Below are 18,982 nucleotides of genomic sequence, written 5' to 3' on the forward strand. Positions count from 1 at the left end.
AGAGGCCACAACAGTGAGAGGCCCGCGTACCGCAAAAAAAACGAAAAAAACAACTCTGAAGAAACTCCAGGGTGGGATGAATGATGTCCCGAATCTTGAGCCAGTCCCGCCCCTCCTGAGCCCCCTTCCTGACGTGTTACCCCATCCTGCCCACACTTCTCTCCTGAGCCCCCCAGCTCGAGACACCACCCCCAGCCTTGACACAAAATTCATCTTTCCGTGAAGCCCTGTGATTCCCCGCAAGGCCCAGGAGAGGAGGAGGCCCCCCTTCCTGTGCGCCCTATCCTCCCGGCTTCTCTAAAGTCCCTAGGATTCCACTCACAACCCTGTGCGTGTGCAAACAGAATTCCTCTTTTAGGTTCACTAAATTTAGGAAGCAAACATCCAGGCTGACCAAGCCCTGAGGTGTGGCTCCTTCTTCCCAGAGGGGCAGAAGAGCCTTAGGTTCCAGCCAGCGGGGTGAGGGGCGTGCGCTGAGGACACTTCAGGTGCAGGGGGACAAGCTGACGGGCTTGGTTTCACCTTGAGAACTTAACTGGGACGACCACGGGCTCTGGGCTCACCTCCCTTTCTTAAGTTAGACTGAACCCCAACTTGATATCCAGGTAACAGGCTATGTTCCCAGGAGAGCCTGAGGCTTTCCTTTCACTTCTGACAATGGCGTAGTAGCTTTTTTCTTTCGTTCATTCAACAAACATTGATTACACACCGATTCTGTGCCAGGCACTGTAGGATGCTCTTGGGAATAGAAAACTGAGCTATTGTCCCTGCCCTGAAGGACACTGATGTCTTAGGACACCCCAGATCTGCTGTGTTCACTGGGCATGTCCCTTGAGAACAATCTTCACACTGGTGAACACCACGTGGGACATGACATCGCCATAAAATGCAGTAAAGCAGAAGTGCACCTCTTAAGCAATTCCTCCAGACCCTTAAGGAGTTACTGTTAAGGAACTACACACCAGGAAGGAGAGGGTGAGGGGACCTCCTGACCATGGGGCTCAGGGGACCCAGCCACTCAGCACTCCCCACACCAGCTCTTCAAGGTGCCCAGAGTAGATTATCTTACTTTGATGCTGTTTTTCCTGTTAGCTGCCCAGCACTCACCCGCCTCATCTGAACCACAGTTGCCTACACGCCGTTAAAGTGACCATGCCACCCACCCTCTCTCAGGCCACTCAACCTGGGGGGCAGGGGGTGGCAGAGAGACCCACACCAGGCACTCAGGGTATCTAGTTCCCCAGCATCAAGGGTCAGTCCCTGACCAAGGACCATATCCTGCGCCCCCATGGGTGCTCCCTTCACACTTCAGTGTCTCTGGGCCTGTGCTGTTGCCATCTGGAACTCAGATGTTCCCCGAGTGCCACTATGTCCCTGGCAAGGGTTACCAGGCCGGGGGCCACACGACCTGTGCTGACAGCCCCCTCCCACAGGCAGCAGTGCTTTCCAGGACTCCGGCCTCCTCCACCCTCCTCTCCCCCAGCCCACCCCGTGACAGCGCCTGCCCCTTCAAGAGGGGGAGACGAAACACGGAAATCAGAACCACCTGCCTCCAGCAGGGCCTCACTTTCTGCATTCACACTGCATACTTAGGGTGTCCCAGCAGTCTTTGTTTCCTCTGAAAAACACATGCAGCCTCTGGTCACCGGGGCACCTGTGGAATGGGAAGGCAAGTCGCAAATAACACAGGGACGGGCACACCCGTGACGGGAAGGAAAGGTAGTTCGATGAAGTTCGACGGTCACCTCCCGCAAGCAAAATATTTCACCCACAAACATGAAAAAACAAATTATGTTTCTACTGAGAAAGAACTGGACAGCAAAACAATCTGGGAGACCAGCAGCGGCTCAGGCAGCGGAGATGCTGGGGTGAGAGGAAAGATGCCCGGTTCATCCACTGCCTGCGGAGCTGCCCCCGGGAGAGAAGACAAGAAAGGGCCTTGGGGTGGTCCTTGCCTTTTTTAAAAGGCGAAGTTAAGAAGTCTTCAGAGGCCAGGAAAAGCTGTTATTACACATGAGCAGATTTTCGTCATTAGCTTTGGAAACACAAAAGGAAGTTCCTGATTTCAGGAGCATGAATTCAGGGAGTGTTTCTGGTAAAGATGCTTGAATACGTGCACATCCAGACCCCTAGCCCCCAGGGATTCCACTCAACCAGAAAGTAATGCGCGGCCCTTCCAGAAGCTCAACTTCCGGGGGCTACTGCCTCCTTGCAGGGGGGTGGGGAGGGGGAGGGGCGCGTGGGCATGCACACGCACGCACAGTGAGCGTGTATACACGTGTGCAAGCGGCAGGCGTAAGTGCACGCCTGACTGGCGTGTGAGCACACGAGAGGTGTGAGGCACGTGCTGCACACAGGCGTTGGGCTGGGGTGGGGGGAAGGTGACGGGAGCAGCTGGCCTGGCCAGCTTTACCCAGATGTGCAGCAGACACACGCTACGCCCAGCGGCTGGTGGCACAGGGAGGGCCCCAGGCTCCTCTTATTCCTGGGTCTGCCGTCCGACCATCCGAGAGGCTTTGAGTGTAGGCACTGCTAGCACATATAGCCTTCTTAAAATGCAAATGCCTCGAAGAGCAGAGCACAGTCGATTTCGCTGACACCTAGAGTTATGGGATCCCTTTCATCGGACAGAGAGCGAGGCACTTGGGATCACCCTTCTGAAAGGAAAAGCAGAATGACGAGGGAAAGAGGCAGGAGAGACACAAGCAGACCCAGGCGTCTCTCAACTCAGCTGGCGAGCCCGGCCCTCCCCCAACCCTCTGGGGAGGGGGCATGTCCGTGGCAGGCTCAGGGCGAGGATGGCTCTGGAGAGGGAAGCTCTCTGCCTCTCCCAGGCCCTCCCACTCCAGGCCTCTTCCCACTCAGGGCATCTCGCCCACTGGCCCTCGCCTGGATCTCACACTCTGCCTGAAATCCCCACGCCCAGGCAGCCCTTGCCTTCTGAACACACCCATGGGTCCAGAAATCCCGAGGGAGCTACTGGGGAAAAGCAACTCCAGTCTGCGGAGCTCAGCACTGGCCCTGAGAACTCAGATTAGACTTCTACCATTTCTGTTCTTTAAATGAGGAAGTGGAGGCACAAAAGGAACAGTGACGTCTTTCAGGCTCGAGTATGAAGGCCCATGTGGAAGTGAGAAAGGTCTTAGGCCCTTGAGTTTTTAGTTAGATGCCCGCGCCTGGTTTCCCCACAGAAATTTTGCCAACACTTTCCCAACAAGCACAAAAACTCATCTTTCCAAACAGATAACAACTTGCAGGCAAGACACAGCTAGTTGTGCCTCCGATGTCCATTCTTCCCTTCCTCCTTAGAAACAGGCCCAGGACCCTGACTCGGTTGGCATGGGGTTGCGTGCCTCCTTGGCATCTAGGTGTGGCCAGGGGTTCAGCTCTTGCCAACAAGATACAAGGACAGAGCTCGACGAGGAGTTCTCAGGAAGTTTGCCTTCCTGCGGTCTGGTGTCTGGAACGCCCACGAGCTCGGTGTACCTCTAGCCGCCGTCCTGGACGTGAGGCCTGGGCTTAGGGATGGTAGGGCACAAGCTCTGATTGCCCACCTCCAGACCTCAGTAGATAAAGAGAAATAAATGCCTACTTTAACTTAGACTCTTTTCCTTCCGATTTGTTCTGTTACACACGACCAGATGTTAATCCTAACAACTTTACCATTTCTCACTTATATCCAATGGTGGAGAACGCCACCATCCTGGAATGCTGAGAGCTGGGGATAAGGAAGGATACTATTTTAGATTTAAGTTCATTAACAGTCCCATTTTCCCCGAAAGAGACCTTCAAACAAAGCATTCTCAAATTTACCCTGGGCTCCAGGCTAGGGTGAGTACATTCTCACAAGACCTTATAAGCATAAGAAGATTCACTTCGTTATAGAGTTATTTCATAAAACAGTTCCTTCCTAACGCAGTCAACACTTATAATCCTAAAAAAGCTACAACCAATCCTACTTCCAGGCCTGCCCCACTACCAAGCTCAGAAAGACTTAAAATACTGAATTCCTGTTTACTGCCCCAAACATTTAATAGCTTGGCTTGCATATTCAGTCCAGACAAATCTAGGTTATGAGGTAAAAATAGCCCCTTTTTATTCATTACAGTTAGTCCACTAAACCAGGTTCACAGTCTAAGCCATGGGCTGCTGGCTGCCATGACAAACACTGGTACAACCCTTAAGAGTTTAGGAAACAGCCAACCTACGGGTCTCTAACACTGGTCAGAGCCCGTCACGTCCAGTTCCAAGGAATGATACAGCGATTTATGGCCCTGGAATTTGATCATGTCTCATCTAATCCTGTTTGAAATGAGTCACACCCACTACAGCTTAGAACCCTCTTGGCCACAGAAGGGGCAGAGGCTGCGCTGGCTGCTGCGACGAGGAACGAACCTGCACACTAGACGGCGTGACCTGATGCCCTGAGAGCACACGGGGTCACAGCCCGATCGGCAAGTCCCCAGTGCAAAAGGCTTATGTTGTCCCAGGCTAGGAACTGATGGAGATTAATTTTAAAACCCGGAGCTTCTTAACCAAGATGGCGGTACGACTGTCACGGAAGCATTCTTTCTCTTTGAGCCAGTGAAACAACCCTGCACAAGGCCCCTCATGGTTCCCAATCCATCTGCTGGCTTTTCTTCTGTCTTTGATCAACGAGGTGAATACCTAGCTTGGTAAAGATATTGGACTAATTAAAGAATGATTAAGTAATTAAGTTCACTCAAAATGCAAAGATCATCCTCCCTCTGCTGAAGTTATTCAAAATATCATAACAGCTCGAAGGCACCTATAATGATAATCACAAAACACATGTCTTGAGAAATCACACGCAGAACACCAACTATTTCCAAGATTATTTTTGCTATCAAGACAGGTTCCTGTTCTCACGGGCTCAACGGCATTTCGAGGAGACACACAAGGGCTTCCCTGGTGGCGCAGTGGTTGGGAGTCCGCCTGCCGATGCAGGGGACACGGGTTTGTGCCCCGGTCTGGGAAGATCCCACGTGCCGTGGAGCGGCTGGGCCCGTGAGCCGTGGCCGCTGAGCCTGCGTGTCCAGAGCCTGTGCTCCACAACAGGAGAGGCCACAACAGTGAGAGGTCCGCGTACCGCAAAAAAAAAAAAAGGTCAGGGATGGCTAAAAAGAAATAAAATAGGTCAAAAACAGAGTAAAAAGGAGGTCAGAGAGACGTAAGTGGAGAAGTCAGGGAAGGATGTCAAGCTGCCAGAGAGAATCCAGAGCTGAACCAGACGATAACTGTGCATAAATTACCAAGGCAAAATATCAGAGAGTAGAGTGGTCTCCATCAGTCCACGGAGAAGGACAAGGATCTGGGCTTCAACACAGAGTGCAGTTGTACTGGGGGACTTCCTGCAAAGAGCCTCAGAGTAGGGGTGTGGGGATGGGGCACAGGTGGAGGAGCCAGGGGCGGCACCGGATGCTCTACTTGGACCAGGAATAGTTTGGTCTGCATGGTACACAGGGAGCGTCCATCTCCACGGACACGCCCGGGGTCCTCCAGCATCTCTGACACGAAGCTTCTCCATTCTGGAAAGCTGCTGCTGAGTCACTACAGAGCGGAGGGAAAGTGAAAGAGCACGAGGCAGGAGGTGGACTTCCAAGGCCACAGACTCCAGAAGCACTTCCCTAAATAGACTTTATGTATGTCTGTGTCTGAGCCTGAGGCCCACCAAACCAAGCACACACAAGACTTCGCCCATGCAGCCCTCAGGCACCATCACAGTTCCACCGCGATGCAGGATTGGGGGCCAAGGGGGCAGGAATGCAGGGACTGACCTTCACTAGATGAACAAGGAAGGAGAAGGTAACACTCAGGCCCGACTTCCCCAAATCACCTGCAAGCCGGGGGTAAAACCCAAACGCACCTTCCTCCTCCCCCAGGTGGGCCTGTCGACCAGCAGGGTGTTTCCGCAAGGCCAATCCACTCACCCACCACTCCTCTTCCAAACCAGAGCAGTCACAACACGTGGAAGATTCTGGGGCACCTTGAGGCTGCTTGGCACACGCTCCACCAATGACTCCATTTTACTGGCCATCTGATCAGCACCCAATTAGGCAACGTGATCATACTGTTTAACGTGTGTTTACGCAGAACACAGTCGAAGCAATGACTAAGAAATGTGAAAATACTTACCATTCCACTGCACACAATCACAAGTTTCTATGTGCTTTAGAGAAAAAAAAAAGTGTCAGTAGAAGACAGCTGGGTCAGTGGCCACCTGACTAAACATCTATGAGCCCAGGCCACTCTCACTTCCCTCTTCTGCCCACATCCTTCTCCTCTGACCTTTGCCGGCAGTCCCCTACCTCTCAAAATCTCCTTCTTCTGCAGCATTTCCCTTTAGAGGTGCCCTGGGAAGGACTGAGAGATGGGATGCACTCTAGCCTTTTGAATACACTTTTTAGAACAGGGCACAGTAGGAAAAAGGGTAATCGAGACTGCAAAGTCGAGAGGGGAAACGCCGGACCTCCTGCGAGACGGTACCTTCCCTGGACCGACACTGGTCCAGAGCTGCAGTGCCCAGACCTCTCCTGCTTGTATCAATACTATTTAATCCACACAGCACCCGCCCCCATCCCCGTGAGCCAGGCACCTTCCGCATTTTACACATGAGAAAGCTGACTCAGGTTCTTGTCCAGCACTTTCTCTTCCCACAATCCAACTTGCCCCCCCTCAAAAAACAGACACTGACACCCCGAAGCCATTACTGCGTATGCTTTGTGACACAAACCAGACTAACCCCGGCGTGAAACAATGCATATCACCCCGTCCCAACGGCAGCCAGGGCGACGTGGGAGCTGTCCTGTCACTGCTCACAGGCAACAGTGGGGCCAGCCTCCAAACAAGCCAGACGCAGACACCTGTCCACATCTGTCTCCACCTCTATCCCCTTTCCCCGCCCTCCCTCTGTAGGTCACCATATGCTGATCCGCCCTGTTAGAAGGATGGGTCAGGCGTCCAGAGTCACATTTTAAACCTCTGAAAAGTCGACACACTCCCTGCCACGGCCTCCCCAGTCTCAGAGTGGCCAGGCTGAGGACCCCCAACATCTTCAGGAGGATCTGGTCCAGGTGGTCAAACACCACAAACAGTAAACCAGAGTGAGACCAGGAAGTTCAGACCCCTCCCTGCTGTCCTTGGGGCTCCAGCTCCACTCCCCCGGCCCACACCGCTAAAAGGCCCTTCTCGTTTCCCATCCGTGGCTCTCCACCTGGAGTAAGCCACGCACCCCCCCCCCCGAGGCCCCCTCCCCGGCAAAAGACCCCGTGTCCGTCTGTACACGTCCAGCGGAGCCCCCTCCTCCCCGTGCTCAACCCTCGGATTTAATACTTTTTGAAAAAAACCCACAGGAAGAAAAAATCACACCGTGACAATACCCACACACACACGTGCAAGTCACTACCTGTGGGATCAAAAAATGCTTACCCTCCCTGTAGGAAATATACTTGGATATTTTCTATTTTATTTCAAAAACATTTTTAATGCCGGTTACAATCTCAAATTGATGTCACAAACCACTGCCGTCTGAAGACACTATCCTGGACCCTCCCCAGGCCCCCTCCCCCTGGGCTGCCCTTCCTTCCTGGGCCGTCAGCACCGATGCAGAGGCGCTCAGCGTGAGGCTCCCATACATCACTTTTGTGTATTAGGATGAACCTTGAAAGCCGTGCAAAGTCAAGAAAGTCTAGAAATACCTCGGCTCTCTAGTTCCAGGAAAGGTCTGGAACAGTGGGCTAGTCTGATCCCACGAATCACACCATGGAGGCGGCTGTTGTACTCCACCCGAGCGTGAAGGTGAGGCTGTGCCTCCGAAAGGGGACGATAAAGCAGGTCGCACCCCACTGCCATTATAAATAGTCCCTGAGGCTGCCGCCCCTCCAGGCCCGTTCCTTCCGCGTTCCCCAAGCCCCTCCTAACGGCACTGCTCCCTGTTTCTTCCTAATTGAGTGAGAAGTAGCAGCAGGTGCAAACCCCACACACCTGAACACGCTTAGGAAAGTGAGCCAGCAGGGCCCACGCACCCCATCCCCACTGGGCCAGAAAGAGAAGCTGGGGCCGGCGCTCCCAACGCGGCCCCCTTCAGTGCCGAGTCCTGCAGGGAGGGCATGGGCCCCGCTCAGAGGGGCTGGAGAGACTGCGGGCACGGGAGCTGCGACACTCACCTGGGCCCATACACTGCGGCAGGGGGCCAAGGAGGGCAAAGCCGCCCACAGGCTCCTTAAACGCTCTGCACGCCCCTCGGCTGACACTGTGGGCTGACCTCCCAACTTTTCCCTCCCGTCCGCCTATTCTGGGAACTGTCCTCTCTGGATTCCGGAAGCACCAGCTCCATATCCAGCTGAGGAGTGGGGGGGTGGTCTTGATTAGACTAAGGGAGCAATTCTCAAACTGGACCCTGCATCAGAATCACCTGGAAGGCTTGTTTCGCAACAGATCGCTGGGCCCCAACCCAGAGTTTCTGAGTCAGTCGGTTGGTTGGGGCCTGAGACTGCGTTTCGGACAAGTCTCAGGTGGTGCTGATGCGGCGGGTCTGGGGGCCACATTCGGAGGAGCGCTCCTAAGTCAGCCGGCCCACAGCCTCCTGTTCTGGGTCCGGGGAGGCCACATGATGCTCACTGCTCCCACAGACCGGAGGGAGGACAGGCAGACCCTGTGGCTGGGGACTGGCTGGCATGTCTCCTTCACGCAGTCTCGCTGACGCTAAGGACCATCTCACAACCGCGGGGACGCTGACCCTGGGATGAAGCATCTAGGTCCTCGATGAAACTTCAAAACTGCTGCTAGAGTAGGACTCCAGGTCTGTGAGACAGTAAACGTCCTCATTGCTGACTTGGCAGCCAAAAGCACCCCAACTGACCCGCCCCATAATCCATAACCCCAGGGAGACTCCTGAACTGGGTATCCTCATTTCCTAACAGGACCTGTTCTCTCAGAAACACGCACCTGCCTAAATGCATTTCTTTTGCTCTCCCAGAATATGCACACCAAGGTCATCCGTCTTGAAAGCTCTAATTCATGGGTTAGAGAATGCACCACTTGAAATGCAAGCAACACAGGACAGGGAAGGAAAGGAGTTCCACATCTTGGAGTGAGTTTTATCAGGCAGCTACTGTAACAGCCGCTGATGCCAGACATTCAAGGGCACTGGTGGAGGCATGGGGCAGGGAGCAGGGAGGGAGGCCGGGGGTTTCAGGAGACCTCAGAGTCCTGCCTGCAAGCATAAGAGAAGGGGCGCTGCAGGGGCTCGAGGTCAGGAGAAAGAATAGGTGTCTGAGGGACAGGCTCTGAGGAAGGGAGCTGAGGGGAGCTGGTCGCTTGGCCCCTCCAGTGGTCCCCTCCCCTCCTCCTGGAGGCCAGAGGACACCTGTCTGTTCTCCTGACCCCACTCCAGAAAATGGACACCTCCTCTTTATCCCCAGAGCATGCCCCTCCCCACCAGATACTGCCTGCCTCTGAGACCCTCCCAGGTGACCCCCACTGAGCAGACCGCACACGGAAAGGCCTACAGTGTCTCAGCTGTCCCAGGTCAGCAGCTGTGGGCAGAGAGGAAGGGCCAACTGGGCTAGCTGGCAGGCCCATGACAGGGCACAAACAAGGTCTGCAGAGAGAGGATACAAGCACACAGCACCCAGGGGCCCTGGGTTCCCATTTCCCGGCCGGGTCATGACAAAAGGGATGGTTAAGAGATTAAACCCAACCAGAAGAGGCTGCGCTAGTTCCACGCGGCCTCCCACACGTGCTTTCCATATAGACTCATCCTAAGGTACATCCCCTGGGTTTTCAGCAGGCATCAGGCGCCATTGCACACACCTGACGTGTATTAACTCATTCGAGGCCCCAGCAAAGCCTCTGGGTTTGCTGCTGCCATCAGCCCAGTTTTGCGGGTGAGAAAAACAGGCACAGAAAGATGAAGCCACTCGCCCAAAGTCACACAGCCAGTTGGAGACCTACAGGAAGTTTGACTGCAGAGTCCACAATAGCTCCAGGAATAAAACAGATGGTTTTGAGAGATGTGTATGTTCACCAAGCAGGACTGAGTAAAAAAGCCCTTTACTGAGACAGAAATTGTTGATACTGAGGACTCCAGGTAACTGATTTTCACATCCACGCTGACACATAAAGCATTCATTTCAAAATCCTGTGAAGGAAGCTACGTAATTTCGCGGAGACGGCACTAGATCCAGACAGACCCGGGTCTGAATCCCGGTTCAACCACTTACAATCACTCCCAGGTGGTGCCTTAATCATGCCTCGCCTCAGCCACCCCCTCAACACCACTGGCCTTCTCCCGGGACCTTGCTGAGAATGCATATGGACGCTTGGCCCAGGGCCTGGAACGTAGGGGTGCTCAGATATGTTAGTTTCCTTCTCCTTTAGGATGAAAAATGCATCACCCTTAAAGGAGACATCAAAGGCTGCTGAGAATAAAGTCCGAAGTTATAGTACCTTCCACAACCCAGCAAGATAACCTCATAAGAAAAAATGGTCAAAAGGTATGAACAGGCTATTCACAGAAGCTAAAATATGAACTGGCAAGAAAAGGTTTTCAATATTTTTGGTAATTTGGGAAATGTAATTTAAAAAGTAGTGTCTTCTTTATCCATTAGATTGGCAAAAATTAACAAGATTTATACTCTTCAGTTCAGTGTTGGCCAAATTAAAGGGAAAAAGGCAATTCCACACACTGACGAATGCACAGAGTGATAAAGCTTCTTGGAAGGGGTGAGGGGGCAATGTGGCAAAGCTATCCATTTAATATTACTCTTTAATCCAGAAATTCTACTTCGAGGGATCTAGGAGACTGAAATATTTGTGTTGACAATGACGTGGTTCACAGATTCCCCACTATTTTTAGAGCAGAATATTGGAAACAACCTAAAAGTCCATCAATAAAGGACAGTTAAGGAAATAACAGTACACCCACACTCTGGAATACAGACCAAACTTTTCATGTCAGTGCATATAGATCCCCAGGACATAGCATTAAATTTAAAAAGTAAAGCAGAGAAAATTTTGTATGACATGTCTCCACTTATGTTTACAATGAGAACACCTGTCCACTGAAAAGGCCTGGAAGCAGCAAGGAGCACACCTAGCTCCCAGATCTGGGTTTTTCAGTATCATTCTCCACTAAAATGAACTTGGACTCTTTGGAGAAATGGCTGATTCCAGGGCTGGAAAGTACAAGCTGAGTCTTGGAGGTTTTGTGCCAGAAAGTAAAGAAGTCCTCAAAGATGATGAGAACACATCAAAAGGACAGGAGGGCCAGCTGGAAGGGGCTTCTGCAGGCCAAGTCTGGGACAATTTAAGCAGAAAAGTGGGTAATGAGCATAACAAACTACAATCTATTGTATAAAGCAGGAATTCATTCATGAGTGCAGAGACATGGTTAAACCAAAGAGTAAATGAGGGAGAAAGTAAAGTTCTTCCTTTTAGTACAATTCCAACTGATAAGCGTAGAAAGAAACATGGAATTAGAAAATCACCATCTGTCAACTATCGTAACTGATCTGGGTAAGCATCATCAATGGATTCTTAAACTAGTGGGTGAAAGTATGAGGAGTAACAGTATATTTACAGTCTCAAGTGATCTTACTATGAGATACATATTAACAACAAAGGGAAAAACGGTAACTTTCTGTGAGGGAATCTGACAGACAGGATCTTAATGAAGTGATGACAGGACCAGTGAATGGGACTAATCAACAGCATATGCCTCCCACCGTGAGACACGCTAAGACGGCTGCAGCACCGCCCCGTGCCACACCTGCCAAAAGTGCATAATATGAATCTAGGCAGGAGGAAACCACGGGCAAACCCAAGGGGAGGGACATTATCCAAAACACAGGCAGTTGTCTTCAAAGATGTCAATGTCAAAGTCATGAAATACAAAGACAGATTCAGGAACTGTTCCAGATTAAAGGAGACTAAAGAGACAGGATGGTTTAAGGCACCACAGAATCTTGGATTTCCTTTTGCTCTAAAGTGGCCTACTGGCGAGATCTGAAAAAGACCTGTAGATTAAATAATAGCGTTGCATCAACATTTAATTTCCTGATTTCTAATAATCATGCTGTTGTTTTGTAAGAGAATGTCCTTGTTTTTATGAAATACACAATAAAGTATTTAGCAGTAAAGGTGTATCAAGTCTGCAACTTAACATTAAACATTTCAGAGAAAAGTAATCACACACACACACAAATATGAGAGAGGATAAACCAAATGTCAACATTCGGAGAATCTGGGTAAAGGATATCTTGGAACTCTTTGGATTATTCTTTCAACTTTTCAGTGAATCTGAAATACTATATTTTTTTAAAAAATTTTTAAGAGAGCAAGGTATGCATATGCATAGAAAAATACAGGTCAATTCCTGGGGATTAAGTTCACAATGGTATTTTCCTTAAAAGCACAGAGAGACAAAATGAAGCAGGCCTACCCTGGTGTTACTACTGGTCTCCCTAGAAAATGCTGTCCTCACAGAGCTTCTGTTCCAGGACACTGGAAAAAGCTGTTTTGAAGGATCTCTCAAGACTAGCTCGTTAACCAAGTTCCACAGAAGCAGCAACAACATAATCAAGGCTTCTTCACTGCAAATTTGTGCTATTTTTCCCTCAGTGAAAGCCACAGCATCCTGACACTGTGCGTAGCTGATGATGCTACAGGACCCTTCCTGGAATACATAATCTCTAAAGAAGTTTTTCATAAGAAACCAGGATAAAACAGTCTTGGTCCAAAGTCTCCCCCTCTACTGTGTCTTACTGGATTCTTGAAATGTTAAGCCATGGGATGGGGATCAGTTTGTCCCACACACCCTTTTGCTTCCATTCCTCTGGTGCCCTTGCAGATTTGCTGGCTGAGGAGAATGCTCCCAGGCAGGCAGCTGGCTAACGGGACTTGAACGGTCAATAGTTCTATCATACACAACCTGTCTCTCTAGAGCTTTACAGCTTACAACCTCTTATGTATATTATTTGATTTCATCCTTCCCTTAAACTGATTTTTTTTTTTACTTACTAATGGCATTAAGTCTAACAGCAATACAACAAAATATACAGTTTCCAAAAACAATGAGTTATAATGTCTACCCTTGACTTTGCGTCTAGCTGGGAGGCAGGACTTGCACCTGAGCAGACAAACACTCTGAGACAGCATAAGCCTAATGAAAAATAGTTGGATAAGTAAACCGGCTAGTGGAATTAGTACAACTAATTCTACCACTGAGCTCAGTAGAAATACAGCCCTCCTTTCTCTTTGTATTTTTCCAGCATTTATTCCTTTAAGCCCTGTCTTCAGGGCAAACCCTCCTTGTAAATGTAACTCTGGCTTGTTGTTACAGAGGCTTGTTTGCAAGACACCACAGGGAACCAGGCCTTGTGGGCTCCAGTTCGCACGCAACGCCGCCCCCCACCCCCCACCCCGGACAGCATCGCGGTCTCCTGACACCAGCCCTCCAACACAACAACCACACTGACCTTCCCACACAGGCACCATCATCTCAACTTTCTTCAAAGAAACCAGTGAACTGACTCTTCCAGAAGTAAACATTTCAGCAAAGGACCCCCCAAACAAAGGCCCTAGCCTAAATCCAAAGACAAAATTCCTGTTAAAGAAAACCTGTTTTCAATCAAAGAAAAATTAGGCTTAATTCTAGGACAATCTATAGTTAGCCTATGCGCACTTACCAATGCCAACAGCATCTAGATTCCAAAACAAACTCAGCAAAGTAGGTTCTGTTCTCACCTTCCAGAGATGAGAAAATTGAGAACCAGAGTTAGCAACTGGCAGATTCAAGATTCACATCCAAGTCAGCCTGTTCGCTCTCCAACCCCACTGCCCACAGTCCGCCCCATCCACTGTGAACAGAGATGAATCAGGCAGAATCTCGCTGCAACATTCAAACTGCCACCCCGCCTCCTACTCCCTCGGTTTAGATGCCCCTTTAAGGGGCAGGTGGCAAATCAAATTCGACTCTTCTGCAGCCTCTCAACACAAAACCCATTAAGTGGCAAAGCAAAAACACAAGAAGATGGGCTTTACAACCGCCTATACTTTTTTCTTATCCAGAGGAATATTTTTTTATGATCTGTCATTAGGGATGAAGTCGGGGCAGGAGGAATACATGATTATGTAATGTCACAGGGCAGGCAACAAGGGGAGGGAGAGCCGAGCCCATCACCGCTCCCTTCGCCCACAAACACGTAAATTAACCGTTGACGTTTTGGGTGTTTCAATCTCCTGTGGCCTACACATTCATGATTGGCTTTTCAGGAGACAGTCACAAACCCCTGCAGATTTCCCAGGCCTCAATTCATTGACTAGCAGAGCCATAAAGAAAGAAAATATCAAAAGCAAAGATGCCAGAACTGTTGTCGGGGACGGTGGGCCGGCAGAAAAGGGAAGAGTTTGGGAGGATGGGGGCCTACACCGAGGTGTATGTTTATTTTTACCCGGTTCTGTTTACACCCGAAACACCCCGAGGCCTCAGCGTCTGGAGTCACTAGATCCAGCCCTGGAGACGCACCAAGCAGGCGCCGCGACCTGGCCTCGGGGGCGCCACGTCCCGCATCCCGGCTCCCCGCCGCCCGCTACCCTCAGCCCGAGGCGGCCCGGGGCGTCATCCTGCTAGGGCTCGCCGGGGTCTGATCATTCTCCGAAGACGCCACCACCAGGGAACCGCTAGCTGTACGATTTCCATGACAACCGCCGGCGCCTTCCGCGTCCGGCGCGCCGGGTATCGGGATGCGCGCCGCGCCCCGCCGCTCCCCGCCCCGCCGCTCCGCCCGAGGAGCATCCAGGTCCCCGGTGGCTCCCGGCCGCCGCGTCGTCCCCGGCCCGGCCCGGCCAGGCCCACCTACCTGGCGCGTCCCGGCCCGCGGCGCCCGCGCCCTGCCGTCCCGCCGTCCTCGGTCCCGCCGGGCCGCGCGCCCGAGCCCCGCAGCAGCAACGTCGCCGCTGGGTCGCAAAGTCGTGGGCTGCAGCCGGGCTCCAGGTGCTCGTCCTCTTGTCCGGGTCCGCGGCGCCCACCCCAGCCGCGAACCTGCCGCCAGCGCTGCAGCGCCAAACCCGCCGCCCAGGCTGCTGCTGCTGCTGCTGCTGCTACTGCTGCCACTGCTGCCGCTGCTGCTGCCGCCGCCGCTCAGGAGGCCACGCCGGCCCCGCCCCGGCCCCGCCCCCTCGCCGCGCATGCGCGCTCCACGAGCCCCGGTCTGGGCCGACCCCACCCAGCCGGTCCTCCTCCGCGGCTGCTCACGCAGACTTCTCTCGGCTTCCTGCAAGACCAGCTCTCAGCTGTGATCGAATCGCCTGCAAGGAGTTCTTGAACTTCTGCACTTTAATTGGACGATGGCATTTTCGCCCTCACAAATACTGAGGCTTGGAGGCCCCGACGCATCCCTGAGGAAGAAGACTCCTGAAGAGTCGCGACCCGGGAACCGCTCCGGCCGTTTGCCCTCCGGTGAGCGCGCTCCCCGGGTGCGGACTACGCAGTCCCCTGGCGAAGTTTAGGAAACTGAACATTCAGCCCAGAAACAAGCAAAAATTAAAATCATACTTTGAAGAAACAGATAAGCAAGAAGACAGAGACTGCTAACATCCTTCCAGATTGTCCTGGCATACTGTATAAATATACATTTACAGACTCTCACCAAATATCAGCTCCTTACACCTCTCTCCCAAAGTTCTATTTTTCCATGGCGGGGGCGCGGAAATAGAAGAGTGAAATAGAAGAGTCAGAAGTTTTGGAAGAAAAATCACTTTAATATAACTTTAAACCTTAATATTTCTGCTTGAGCAAGGGTAATACTGGACTGAATATAAACATTAATCTTCATCTTTAAATTTTGTCAGAAAAAAAATTCTTAAAAATTCTTGAATGAAAACTAATTTAATTCAATAAACCAGAACCCTTCTCAGCTGGCCCTCACATCCCTCAGGTATAAAAACAAACATTTATAAATTACTTTAAAAAGAAAAGATTAACCTGTAAGAAATGAAAATTAAACAAAAATTCTCTAATATTTAGAATAAGAGCTGAGCTTCCCCATGTCACAAAAACCAAACGCAGACAACAGTCTGGAATAAAAATAAGTAAATATGAAACTTTTTAAAGTTTAATTTATTTTCTGACTTTTTTATTTCTCTTCTGAAAACTAATTTACTAACAAAAAGCTTTCTATTATTTCTTCAGATAAATGGATAGAAATATTGACAGAAATTTAACCCTAGTGTAAAATTAAATCCAAAATATCAAACAAACTTGTGGAAATGCAAAAATAATTTTATACCTTATTTTCTAAAATTAGGGTGACCAATATACCTGGTTTAGCTGGGACAACCCCAGTTTACATCTTTTACCCAGCAAAATTATTAATAGGTCCCCTTTCATTCTCAAAAGTGTTCAGACAATACATTTTATGGCCATGATAACTTTAATCAAGCCAAGAGAGTTTTTCAATCACTGGCTTTAAAAAAAAGTAACAAATTTAAATTCACAAACATTTAAAAATAGACATCAAAGTTCAACAATTCATTCATTTAGCATAGTAACAAACTGAATGAGAATCAGGCTTCCAATAACATTTGTCACTTGACTGTTGTGTAATTCAGGTTAATCTTATAAAGATCAATTACAATTTCAGTGCAGCAAGGAACGGGGCCCCAATTTCACTGTAGAATGAACATTATCAAGAGAAAAAGGAGCCAGGTTTGTTGGTAAATATGGTACTATGCATTCCCTAAGCATCACAACATGATAGAAGAAGTATCCTAGAAGTGTGCTTGTGGGAAAATATCCCCATCCTTCAGAAACTCTCAGCATGTGATACCCAAACAACAGCATTGATATCCTCTCAGAACTTGCTAGAAATGCAAGTTCCCAGGCTCCATGCCAGACCTGCTGAATCAGAAACTCTGAAAGTGGGGCCAAGCAATCTGTGTTTTAACAAGCCCTCCAGGGATTCTGATAAACATGTGGACCTAGATTGTCTATATACAATAAATAAGCTGACTTAGATCATCTATATATGATAATTAAGAGCTAAGCAGTGCTGTTTTGGGGACTAGAAACAACCTACATGAGAATTTCTTTGGGAGCCATTAAACATATATTTACATGTGTTTTCACTGGAGAATATATGTAGCCTGGAAAACTAACAGCCCTGCTGCCATAGTAGCTGTGAAAACCAGTGGCCTCGCAAAAAAGGAGGCGCAAAAAAGCATTTGGAGTGCCTCATAACGCCCTATCCCCAAGGAGTTTTCACTATGTGACTGGCCTGGCAGCTTAATGGAGAAGCTCCATTCTCAGGGCTTGTCTTTAATTGACCTGACTCAGTGCTTCTTTGGTGCAGTTGGCCCTATACACAGAGCACTTGGTGAAAGCAATCGGCAGCAATTATTTCACAGGGCAACTGCCTAAGGGGGTGATACCAGGTGGAGCTAGCAAGAGACTCACCAATTAACTTAAAAGGAAAGAATGGGGGAACTTTGGAAAGACCCGACATATTTCTTGGAATCCAAAAGGACACACATGTGTACAACTATGCACATGTCCAGGAAAGACTTAAGAAGGCCATAATTTCTCACTTCTGGCTGACCTTGAGGCTTTGAGCAAGCAAGAAATGAAGGCTCAGGCAGAGTTGTAAATTGCCTGCCCGAACACTGAAGACATGCCTCAACATACACACACAGCCCCTTCATAAAGACATATTGAGGGCTTCCCTAGTGGCGCAGTGGTTAAGAATCTGCCTGCTAATGCAGGGGACATGGGTTCGAGCCCTGGTCCGGGAAGATCCCACATGCCACAGAGCAACTAAGCCCGTGTGCCACAACTACTGAGCCCGTGTGCCTAGAGCCAGTGCTCCACAACAAGAGAAGCCACCGCAACGAGAAGTCCATGCACCACAACGAAGAGTAGCCCCCGCTCACCGCAACTAGAGAAAGCCCATGTGCAGCAACAAAGACCCAACGCAGCCAAAAGTAAATAAATAAATTTTTTTTAAAAAAGAAGACGTATTGGTCCCAGCATTTGAGACTATCTTTGTATAACAGTTAGCCAATTTACACAAAGAATATCAATAAAAAGATAGGAATTAAGCTAACCAAGCAAGGACTTCAGTGGCTACAAATGACATAGAATACAGGCTTTATAGAATTATCCCAAGAGAGACACGAAACAAAAGGCCCTCTTCTCTTTCCCTGGGGTAGAGGGAAATTTGATTTCCAGAACTGCCACATTATGTAATTTAAAATGTCCAGTTTCAAACAAAAAGTTTAAGCATAAAGAAACAGGAAAGGACAGAGGCTTAAAAGTAGTCAATAGAATGTCCGTGAGAAAACACAAATGTTATACTTACTAGACAAAGACTTTAAATCAGTTATCATAAACATATTCAAAGAACCAAAGGAAACCACATATCAAAAGCTAAAGGAGGGCTTCCCTGGTGGCACAGTGGTTGAGAATCTGCCTGCCAATGCAGGGGACACGGGTTCGAGCCCTGGTCTGGGAAGATCCCACATGCTGCGGAGCAACTGGGCCCGTGAGCCACAATTACTGAGCCCAAGCTCTGAAGCCTGCAAGCCACAACTACTGAAGCCTGTGTGCCTACAGCCCGTGCTCCGCAACAAGAGAAGCCACTGCAATGAGAAGCCTGCGCATTGCAATGAGAAGCCTGCGCACCACAATGAAGAGCAGCCCCTGCTCACCGCAACTAGAGAAAGCCTGAACACAGCGATGAAGACCCAATGCAGCCAAAAATAAATAAATAGATAAATTTATTTTTTAAAAAAAAGAAATCATGGAGGTCAGAAGAAAGTAAAATAACATAATCATAGTGCTGAAAGGAAAAGGCTGTAAACCTAGAGTTCTATATTCAGCAAAACTCTCTTTCAAAAATGAAGGAGAAATAAGATATTCTCAAATAAACAAAAACTGAGAGAATTCACTGCTAGCAGACCCATC

At 49.7% G+C, this 18,982-nt stretch overlaps 1 protein-coding gene across 5 annotated transcripts in view; it reads right to left on the bottom strand.

The window, feature by feature from the left end:
* The window catches only part of INPP4A (inositol polyphosphate-4-phosphatase type I A), a 148,597-nt gene extending 133,479 nt beyond the window's left edge, over positions 1-15,118 (bottom strand). For 4 of the 5 annotated variants that reach the window (XR_003437653.1, XR_003437651.1, XR_003437652.1 and 1 more), the window contains exon 1: positions 14,883-15,116. The gene's annotated coding sequence lies outside the window, so the exon portion shown is untranslated. Of the gene's footprint in view, positions 1-14,882 lie in introns of all 5 variants that reach the window. The other variant, XM_027128887.1, reaches the window with a different exon arrangement.
* Positions 15,119-18,982: the final 3,864 nt, after the last annotated feature.

This window comes from Aethalodelphis obliquidens, unplaced genomic scaffold (assembly GCF_003676395.1).
Source record: "Aethalodelphis obliquidens isolate GAN/ISIS:26980383/991018 unplaced genomic scaffold, ASM367639v1 scaffold35, whole genome shotgun sequence".
In the NCBI taxonomy this organism is placed as follows: domain Eukaryota; kingdom Metazoa; phylum Chordata; class Mammalia; order Artiodactyla; family Delphinidae; genus Aethalodelphis; species Aethalodelphis obliquidens.